Source organism: Spermophilus citellus, assembly GCF_964194105.1.
Source record: "Spermophilus citellus genome assembly, chromosome: 17".
Taxonomy (NCBI): Eukaryota; Metazoa; Chordata; class Mammalia; order Rodentia; family Sciuridae; genus Spermophilus; species Spermophilus citellus.
Window position 1 is genome coordinate 25,272,990 of NC_138199.1, and position 11,643 is coordinate 25,284,632.

The window sequence follows — 11,643 nt, forward strand, 5'->3', positions numbered from 1 at the left end:
TGATAGAGGGAGAGAGAGAGAGAGAGAGAGAGAGAGAATTTTTTAATATTTATTTTTTAGTTCTCGGCGGACACAACATCTTTGTTTGTATGTGGTGCTGAGGATCGAACCCGGGCCGCACGCATGCCAGGCGAGCGCGCTACCGCTTGAGCCACATCCCCAGCCCACATAGTTCTTAATATATCATATTTCACAGTTTGATTCAAGTGGGTTATGAACTCCCATTTTTACCCCGTATACAGATTGCTGTATCACATCAGTTACACTTCCATTGATTTACATATTGCCATTCTAGTGTCTGATGTATTCTGCTGTCTATCCTATTCTCTACTATCCCCCCTCCCCTCCCAACATTTTCTTTTTTAAGACAGGGCCTTGGGGCTGAGGATGTGGCTCAAGCGGTAGCGCGGTCGCCTGGCATGCGTGTGGCCCAGGTTCGATCCTCAGCACCACATACAAACAAAGATGTTGTGACTGCCAAAAACTGAAAAATAAATATCAAAAGTTCTCTCTCTCTCTCTCTCTCTCTCTCTCTCTCTCTCTCTCTCTCTCTCTCCTCTCTCTTTAAAAAAAAAAAAATGTTGGGGATGTGGTTCAGTGGTCGAGTGACCCCCGGGTTCAATCTCCAATATCCCCACAGACACAAAGAATGACATTTTCTTAACTTCAAGTGACTTTGCTGGTGGGCATGGGAAGGGGCCTTGATTCTTTCTGGCCGAGAAGACACCAAATTCTCAGAAAGGAAATGGGCCATTGCAATTCCTGAGATCCCCAAGTGCAGCCCAGTCTCTCCACCCACTTTGTCCACAGGACTCCCTTCAGCTTCCCCCATCTTCTTTCTCCCCCAGGCTCCTGGCCACCTCACTACATCCATTGTTGATTTGGTCAAAGTTCTCCCAGAGGAACTTTTTGCAATTAGGTACATACATGTGCCTGTGGTACATGAACATCCCTGTGCATGGAAAAATGGTGTGGATAGACCACTGTGTGAGCCTGTGTGTGTGGTCTGGAGACTACGAGATACAGCTTTGGGGACTGTTTTAGAGGCTGAACCAGAGCATAGACTGGTAAGTGATGATTTTTAAAACATGATGCTTTAATAAAAGGATCCATATGCTAATTATGTCCACAGTTCTGTCCAGAGCTATTAATTATAAAGGGCTTCTCTTGACTCAGCTCTTCTGAACTAGATAAAAGAGTAGTACCTGTGAGCTCTGCTTTCCTAACCCTCCAAGGCCAGACTTAGCTGCCCTGGGTTCCCCTGTGTTGATAGCTGAGTGGAACAGCAGAGCCCTCCCTGCCCCACCAAGAAAACAAGAGGCCTGCCATGCTTCTTAGAGAAAGCCAGGAGGAATAGCCATGAGCAGCGCCCCCTTGTGCTCACTCCACAGAATACTTGACTTGGGGATGAATGACACATGCCCCCAGGAGCGAGGCTGGGCTTTTTTTTTTTTTTTTTTTTTTTTTTTTTTTTTTTTTTTTTTGTGGTGCTGGAAATTGAACCCAGGACTTTGTGCATGAGAGGCAAGCACTCTACCAACTGAGCTATATCTCCAGTCCCAAGGCTGTTTGTGATTGTTTTTTTATTTTCCTAACTTTTCATTGTGACAATTTTCAAACATTAAAAAATCTAAAATCAATATAAGAATCACCTGTAAATCCCAGAGACTCAGGAGGCTGAGGCAAGAAGATCACAAGATTGAGGCAACCTGGGTGACACATAGTGAGACCCTGTCTCAAAATAAAATAGAAATAACTGGGTATATAGCTCAGTGGTAAAACATCCCTCAGTTTAATCCCCAATACCACCACCAAAAAAAAAAATCACCTGTTTACCCCCACCATCTAGTTAACAAGTTACCATATTTGCTCTCTCTAATGTGTGTATGGACGTGCCTTCTCCTCTTCTGTCTTATCAAATTTTCCTCTGCCTCTCTCTTATAAGGACATTTGTGGTTGCATTTAGAGCCACCTGGATAATCCTAAATAATCTCTCTATCTCCAGATTCTTAACTTAATTGCATTTGCAACCACCCTTTTGCCTTATAGAATAACATTTGCGGATTTTAGAGATTATGATAAACATAACCACCCCTCAGATCAAGATAAAATAGATTCCCAACTTCCCAAAAAGTCTACCATATCCCAAGTAACTGCACCATAAATTAAATTTGCCTTTTCTTTTTCTTTTAATTTTGGTGGGGCTTTTTCCCCCTCTTTCTGAATATCACACAATATGGCATATGGGATATGTCTACATAAAACACACACATAATATCGGTTCTATGTATCAATAGGTACCATGTTATTGTAGGGATCGATAGTTTTCTTTCTCTATCTCTCTCTTTTTTATTTCTAAGTAATACTTCAAGATGTGAATGGTGTTTAGCCCAGCACAGTGACACATGCCTACAATTCTAGCAACTCAGGAGACTGAGGCAGGAGGATCCCAAGTTTGAGGCCAGCCTCAGCAACATAGCCAGACCCTGTATCAAAATTTAAAAAATAAAATAAAAAGGGCTGAGGATGTAGCTCAGTGGCAAAGCACCCCTGGGTTCAATCTTCAGTACCAAAAAATAAAAATCAAATTAAAAAATAAAAGAAAGAACAAGGCACAGTGACACATACCTGTAATCCCAGAGACTTGGGAGGTTGAGGCAAGAGGATTGCAAGTTCAAAGCCAGCCTCAGCAATTTCACAAGGCCTGAAACAACTTCATGAGATCCTGTCTCAAAATTTAAAAATAAAAAGAGCTAGGGATATAGCAGAGTATTTAAGTGCCTGTGGGTTCAATCCCTGGTACCAAAATAAATAAATAAATATGAATAACATTTTAGTCTATTTGTCCTTCTATAACAGAAAACCCGACACTTGTAATTTATAAACAAGAGAAATTTATTTCTCACAGTTCTGGAGGTTGGGAAGGCCAAAACAAACAGAAGGCATCTAGTACAGGGCCTACTTGCTAAATCCTTACATGGTGAATGATAAAAGGACAATCAGGGATGAACACTGTGTCCTCACTTGGCAGAAGAGTTATAAAGACACAACCACTTCACAAACCCTTAAACAGTGGTGCTAATATATTCGTTAAGGGATGGTTGTGTGGCTCAGTGGTAGAGCACACTTGCCCAGCATGTGTGAAGGCCAGCACTACCAAAAAAAAAAATCTATATCTGAAAAGTGAAATGTCGAAATAAAACCCAAGTGTCTCAAGATAATTTATAAACACAGGACAAATGGAACAAATTGGGAACAGGTTGGGGGAACAATAGTGGCAGCAGCAGGCAAGACTGTCTCCATGTGTTTCATGCCTTGAGGGAAAGGGAAACTGAGGTAAAGAGCAGAAGCACAAAGAATTGTCGAGTGGCCCCAACACATCTTAGGTGGCTGCGGCGGGGAACCTGGGCCTCTCCAAGATGAAAGGTGACTCTGCACCTCCATCGTTGCAATAGATCCTCAATGCCAGGAAGAGGGCAAGGTGAGCCTGGGCCTGTGGAGAGACAGCAGGGGACTCAAACCTCTGCTGGCTTACTTTCTGTGCCCCAAACGCAACACAATCTAACCTAGGGCAAGGACTAGGAAATATGAGGGAGGAAGGAAGGAACTCTATGCGGTGATAGGAACATGGTTTGATTCGGGTTGAATTTTGGTGTTTTATATGTATGTATGTGTGTGTATATATATATATATATATATATATACACACTTTCTCTCAAAGTGCTTTGGGCCAAGTACTCCCTTCCATTAGCCACACCTGTTGCTGCTGTTAAGGCAGAGTGGGGCGTGTTGAAATGAGATGGGGCTGGGGCTCCTTTTTTATTTTGTTTTGTTTGTGTGTGTTGTGAGAAATAAGGAGGTGCCCCCAAGAAATCAAACATGAGCTTGAAAGTGGGTGCCAAGGCAAACCTTTACCTCCAATACAAGGGCGGGATTCAGAACCCGGGCAGACCTGAGGTAGCCCTGGTCTTCTCCCTGATTGGAGGACTCAGGGGTACAATCTTAGAATGAGGTTGGGCAAAAAGCAAGGACTACTACAATCAGATGCCATTAAGGCTGAATACTGTATTTTGGAAATGGACCGGCAGACTTTCTATTTCTCACAGCGTGTGTTCCTAGGGATTGAACCCAGGAGTGTTTTACCACTGAGCTACACCCTAGCCCTTTTTATTTTATTTTGAAACAGAGTCTTACTAAATTGCCCAGGTTGACCTTGAACTTCGGATTCTTCTGCCTTGGTCTCCATAGTCGCTGGGAGCTGGGATTACAGGTGTGTGCCACCATGCTCAGCTTGGGGCTATTTTATTTTTATTTGGGGGGAGGGTACTGGGTATTGAACCCAGGGGTGCTTTACCACTGAGCTCTCCAGCCCTTTTTGTTTTTTATTTTTCAGACAGGGTCTCACTAAATTGCTCAGGCTGCCCTCAAACTTGCAATCCTCATCTCAGCATCCCAATTTGCTAGGATTACAGGTGTGTGTCACTGTGCCTGGCTTTAAGGGCTCCTTTTAAGGGGAGACCTCGCAGTTCCTCTTGTGGGAAACAGAGGGAAGAGTAGGAGAACAGAGAAGGATCCCCAAACCAACACCTCAGATGGTGATGTCCCCACTACTAGAGGAGTGAGGATGCAGCAGCAGGCCTCGACTGTGACAAAGTGGGACATTAGCTTTGTCCAGGAGGGCAAGAGCATTTGGGTAGAAAATGAAACCCAAGGAACCCTTCCACTCTGGGGCATGAGGCCCCTGCAGTGACTGGAATGCTATAGGGGTGCGGTGGGGTGCCTGGGAGGAGCTGGTGATGCAGGCATGTTGTCTGTCTTTAGATGACCATGTGCACTCTGTTCTCTGGGGTATGTGCTAAGGAGCACAATCCAAGGTTTGTAGAGTGGGCTATGGAGAATTGTAATAGAAACCACCAAAGCACTTCCCAACCATGCACTCTCCCTCTGCCCCCACTGCCCTTCTGGGGTGGTCCAGCTGCTCCCAGTCCTCCTGAGGGCCTGGGTTTTTCTTTGTGTGTGTGTGTGTGTGTGTGTGTGTGTGTGTGTGTGTTTGGGGTGGAGGGTGCTAGGGATGTGCATTGGAGGCAAGGACTTTACCAACTGAGCTAAATACCCAGCCCATCCTGGGGGCCTTTGGGGCCAAGTACTCCCTTCCATTAGCCACTCCTACTGCTGCTGTTAAGTGCAGAGTGCTTTGGCCTGCCTTGATGAAAGGAAATCACTATGTCAATTGTCCCACACCTCACGTAGGACAGAACTGTTTTGCCTGCTATAATTTCTTAAGCCTTCAGTAATTTTCATTTCTGATTAAAAAAAAAAAAAAGTTGGGTGGTTTTAAGTGAACTTTTTTTTTTTTTTGGTACCAGGGATTGAACTCAGAGGCACTAGACCACTGAGCCACATCCTAGTGAAGCCAGATTTAAAGTTAGGTAGTAGGGCGGGGGGGGGGGGGGGGGGGGGCCCGGGTTCGATCCTCAGCACCACACACAAAGATATTGTGTCCGCCGAAAACTAAACAATAAATATTAAAATTCTCTCTCTCTCTCTCTCTAATAAATAAATAAATAAATAAAGTTAGGTAATCAGTGTAGTTAAGTAAATCGGGTCTAATATCGAGTAAGATCTAAAATGGAGGCCATGTTGAGAATGAATTCCGGGAAAAGTTGAACAACTCTTGGAATGTTAATGAAAAGCCCTAGGCCATCCCAAAGAAGTGTTAATGAACAGCCCCCAGCAAACTTGAAGGTGCTGACTCAGAAGTCCTTCCAGACCAGATTACTTCTTTGGCCCACCTGTGTCCCACCCCTCGGGCCTTCCCACCTACATTCCATCACTGAAAGAAACTATAAAATGGAGAGACAACCGCACTTCCTCGGGTTCCATCTCTTGGGACCCCTTCTTCCTCCAGGAGAAGTCTTTTCTACTGTCCTTTAATAAACTCTATTTTCCATTCTGACCTTGCCTTGGCGTGCTTCTCTGGTGTTATTCTTCAACATTGGGGAAGCAAGGACTCTTGTCACTGGTCAACAGCGGTAACACTAGGCCTATTTCTTTCTTTTTTTTTTTTTTTTAAGTGATTTATTCCTTAATGAATATTTAAGAAAAACTTCTGCTTCTCCTTTTTTGTGTGGGGTGAGTACTGGGGATTGAACTCAGAGGCACTTGACCACTGAGCCACATCCCCAACCGTATTTTGTATTTTATTTAGAGACAGGGTCTCTCTGAGTTGCTTAGGGCCTTGCTTTTGCTGAGGCTGGCTTTGAACTCAGGATCCTCCTGCCTCAGCCTCCCAAGCCACTGGGATTACAGGAGGCACCACTACACCCAGCTTGTATTTTATTTGGAGACAGGGTCTCACTGAGTTGTTTTGCTGAGGCTGGCTTTGAACTCATGATCCTCCTGCCTCAGCTTCCTGAGTTGTTGTGATCATAGGGGCGCCCCTGACCTCAGTTCTTTTTATATTTTATTTTGAGACAGGGTCTTGGGGCTGGGGATGTGGCTCAAGCGATAGCACGTTCGCCTGGCATGCGTGCGGCCCGGGTTCGATCCTCAGCACCACATACCAACAAAGATGTTGTGTCCGCCGAGAACTAAAAAATAATAAATATTAAAAAATTCTCTCTCTCTCTCTCCCTCTCTCTCTCTCTCCTCTCTCACTCTCTCTTTAAAAAAAAAAAAAAAAAGAGAGTCAGGGTCTTGCTAAATTGCTTAGGGCCTCCTAAATTGCTGACACTGACCTTGAACTCAGGATCCTCCCGACTCAGCCTTCAGATGGAATTACAGGCTTTCCCCACTGAGCTGGCTTTAAGTGGATTTTATCAAGATGAAGCCCTCTGGAAGTTAGATTTGTGCACACAACCGTCGTTTCCATCTTGCAAACAATCTTTACCCAGATATTTATTCATTTAGGTACTAAGGATTGGACTCAAGAGTGCTCTACATCTCCAGCCCTTTTTAATTTTTATTTTGACACAGGGTCTAGCTAAATTGCTGAGGCTGAGGTTGAAATTTGTGATCTACTTGCCTCAGCTTTCTGAATTACTAGGATTACAGGTATGTGCCACCACAACCTGGCCAGATTTTTAAACATTTAGTTCCATAATGATTATCTAATATAGGCTTTTACATATCAAACACTTCAACCCAGAAGGAAACTTTGAATTAAATTTTTCCAATGTGATCTCCCTTTGTAGCAAAATTAGAATAAAAGCATTTCGACTGGGGGAGTAGCTCAGTGGCAGAGCACAAGGTTAGCAGGTGGGTTCAACCCCTCAAACCCCCACCTATTTTTTAAAAACTGATGTTCACATCAGCAAGTCTTCTCAAGTCCTCTCTTCCCATCAGTTTTGGGGAGGTAGATGTTTGGTTGGTGACTGGTACCAGGGATTGAACCCAGAGGCACTTAACCACTAAGCCACATCCCCAGTCCTTTTTCTTTTTTATTTTGAGACAGGGTCTCACTAAATTGCTGAGGCTGGCTTTGAACTTGCAATTCTCCTGCCTCAGCCTTCCGAACCACTGGGATGACAGGCATGCACCATCCCAGCTTTTCCCATTAGTTTTAAACAAAACCACTTGTAGAAGGAAATTGGGTAAGAAAAACCCTAGAGTTATCAATTAAAAAAAAAAAAAAAACTGTGTGTGTATGAGGGTGAAGAAATACCCATAACCACGTCGCTTTCTGTTGTTTTAACCTTTCCTGAAAGATTCTGAGGTTCCTTTAACAGCTTCCTGGCACTCCTTTTCTGATGGCCTAACGAGCACCCCGCCCACCCCCAGCCCCACACCCCGCCTGCCTCACGGGCAAAAAGGGGAAGAAAAACTCATAACCCAAGTATTTAGCTGCTGCCTCTGCCAACTGCAGAGCAGAAGCTGACGTAAAGGATCCGAAATCAAAGAAGGTTTGATTTACATAAATCTCATTCTGATAGTACCCTTCTCCCACGTCTTCCCCCAGCTGGCAGGTGTCCCAAGTCCCGCCCCTCCAGCTGTCCCTAACTCACCTAGGGACCCTGGCTGCCAGTTCCCTCCCATCAAAGTCCTATCCACCGCCTTTCAGACGCTCGCTGCGAGTGCAGACTGGTCACCGCCGTCGAAAATACAGTCCAGCAGGAAGTGTCAGGAGCTGTAAACCGCTCACACGATCACACCCACGGGGACAGTACAGGCCGAGCTGGAACCGGCCACCCGGGAACCAGCGCTCTGGGCGCGGTCCAGGTTCGAGCCTCAAGCCGGTGGGTCCAGATCGCTCACCTCCAAATTCCTGGAATGTGGCCCTGGAGGGTCTGCCCAACACCCCGCGGCACCCAGTGAGAGCACAGGAATTGTCCCAAGGCCTGGGGAGGGTAGTACAGGACTTTCTCTCTCTCTCCCATCTGCTTTCTTTGTCATTCTAATGAACGGCTGGGGACACCTTTTGTCAACTGTAGAGAATTATGCAAATGAATGAGGTTGGTATTGTTATGACTAAGAGGCGATTGGTTTCAAAATCACTTGAATATTCCACCATCAAATCCTGTCTGTTCCGCACCGGGTTGGGGGTTGGGGGGAGCGGGGGAGCTCTCCCCAGAGTTTGCCTTTTCCCCTCCCCGTGTGAATGGCAGGGTGGAAACCCAGCCCCGGAGGCATTCCTGCTCAGAGTGGGTGGTTGGCCAAGCTTCTGGGGCTGCGGCAGAGTTTGAACTTTGAAATCAGACTGGCAGAGGCCCGGGATCCTTCCCTGGGTCTTGGTTTACTGTTTACCTTTAGAAAACCAACGGGCTTCTCGGAATTCCACTTTTCTCACCTGTGAGAGGGAAGTGAACTGTCATCAGTGTCATGGTGATCCTGTGCAGGGCAAAGGAGAAAAAGAATCTAGTGCTCATAATCCTTATGTGCCATTGTCTAAAAAATTACATTGTACAACAATATACCACTCATTGTAACTTTGAAATAACTTATAACTTTTTTTCCTTGTTTTGGTACTGAAGATTGAACCCAGGAGTACTTTAACACTGAGCTACATCCCTAGACCCTCCTCCACTTTTTTTTTTTTTTTTTTTTTGACAAGGTTTTGCTAGATTGCTCAGGGCCTCCGTAAATTGCTGAGGCTGGCCTTCAATTCACCATCCTCCTGAGTCTCTGGGGTTACAGGTATGAAGCACCACGCTCAACTGAAATATTTATGTTTTCAGAACTCTGTTCTTTTCCACTAATGACAATATTAATAGTATTAATGATATGATTAATGTTACTAGCTGGGCACACACTTATAATCCCAGTGGCTTGGGAGGCTGAGGCAGGAGGATCACAAGTTCAAAGCCAGCCTCAGCAACTTAGTGAGGCCCTAAGCAATTTAGTAAGACCCTGTCTCAAGAAGCAAACCTTGGATCAGCAGGCTTTTCTTTATTCAGTATTTAGCAGTGGGGCCAATTTGTGGAACCCTGGAGTGGCTCATTTTCCAGGCACAGAAAATGGCTCAGTGGAAGCAAGCATCTGGGTTGTGTAGGCTTCCTTTAGGGTAGGACAGGAATGTGAACAGGGAATTTCCTGGGGCTCATTGTATTGGCATCAGGTGACCCAGTAGCATAGAGGTTCAGGTGCACTCTGGCTGACGCCTGGGATTTTAAAAGACAAAAGCTTAGGGGAAATGTCCTTGGCTTATTTTCCACATTCACTAGGGATGTGGCTCAGTGGTTAAGCATTCCTGGGTTCAATCCCTGGTATAAAAAAAAAATTAACATTATTAATGATAATAAATTACATAACAAGCTCCTGGTTTTGATTTTCAACCCATTTTAATGTCCCTGTGTCAATTTCATTGAAATATTAGCAGAATTGAAAACTTGAGACTCAAGGGGTTAAGAACCCAAGTCTGGGGCTGGGGATGTGGCTCAAGCGGTAGCGCGCTTGCCTGGCATGATTGCGGCCCGGGTTCGATCCTCAGCACCACATACCAACAAAGATGTTGTGTCCGCCAAGAACTAAAAAATAAATATTAAAAATTCTCTCTCTCTCTCTCTCTCTCTCTCTCTCACTCTCTCTTAAAAAAAAAAAAAAAAAAAAAAAAAAAAAAAAAAAAACCCAAGTCTGCAGGAGAGCATCAAACTGACTGGGCTGTGTGGAACTGGCTAGGGGGAACCAGCAAGGTTATCATGTTTAACAAAAATAAACAGTGTGCAGCTAAATTTGAATTTCACATAAGCAATGTTCATTGTTGTTGCATTTGAAGCCTACTGTGGTGCTCTGGAAATTGAACCAAGGGCCTTGTGTTTGCTAAGCATGTGCTGAATTACTGACCTACACCAGCAGTCCCTAATATTTTAGTCTAAGTATATCCCAAAAATTGCGTGAGACATACCTATACTTTAAAAAATGTATTATCTGAAATTCAAATAGCTATTCTTTTTTCCGGCAACCCTAACAAAAGAGACTAAAATGCATAGATAGTATTTATTATTATTATTATTATTAGTTATAGATAACACAATGCTTTTATTTTATTTATTTATTTTTATGTAGTGCAGAGGATCAAACCCAGTGCCTAACACATGCTAGGCAAGTGCTCTACTGCTGAGTCACAACCCCAGCCCTGCCTAGTATGTTTTGTTTTTGTTTTTTCGCAATGTGGAGGAGCAAACCTAGGGCTTGGTGCATGCTAGGCAGGTACTTTACTACTGCTACATCCGCAGCCCTGTATAGACTGTTCTTGTGCCACTTCACAGAAGTCTTCCTTTGACATTGGCAACTCTGGAAGAGACAAGGCAAGAGGTGCTAGAAGATCTAGAACACTGAGCCTTTAAAGGCCAATGGCCTACTGACTGGGTTGACCACCTTTCACTCTCAGGCCAGCAGCAAACACATTCTAGAAGCCTATATAAGGGCTGGGCTCAGCTGGGCCCAGCTCCCCAACATCCATCCTACCTTGTGTTCCCTCCATTTCCAATAGTTCTGTTGTCCACCAGGTCAATAGCCACTTCCCAAGCTACCCATCCCTGTGCCAGAGGGAGAGCAAGAAGACAGCTAGACCAAGGTGGTTAATCAGGAGCAAAGCTAGCTCTGTGTAAATAATCTGCCAAGGAATCAGGCTGCGTCATTAATGGAAAGCCAGGGGCAGGACACCCTGAGGTGGTTTAACCTGCTGTGGCCAGACTGGCTGCATTCACATGTGAAGACTACTCCATTGCTATAGCTCCTGGGAGTACATCAAGCAACAAACATTTCTCCTTAGTCCATCCCATAGGCGACTTCCAACCCACCCCACATCTTCCCTCCTAACTTCTCCCCCCTTTTCCAAGGTCCCTGCCTATTCCCTCTTCTACCTCACCCAGTCAGCTCTGAGGACCATTTCTGACATCTCAGGGTCCATCCCTGCTCCTCCACTCAGGCTTGTTTTTACTCACCTGAGCTGCTTCAGCCTCCACCCTCCTCCCCTTCTATCCAGCCCAGCTTCCAATAAAAGCAGGTCTCATCTTGCCACTCCCCAGCTGCAGATCCTCCCATTTTGCATCAGAGGCCAGGTTCCAGCCCTCAGGAACAGAAAAGCAGGACAAACCAGGGTGGCTGAATAGAACATGCCTCTTCCAATCACTCAGGAGAAACTGTTACTCATCCCAGGTGAGGGGGTTGAGGAAAGAACTCCTGGGAGGGCTAAAGGTCCAGGCT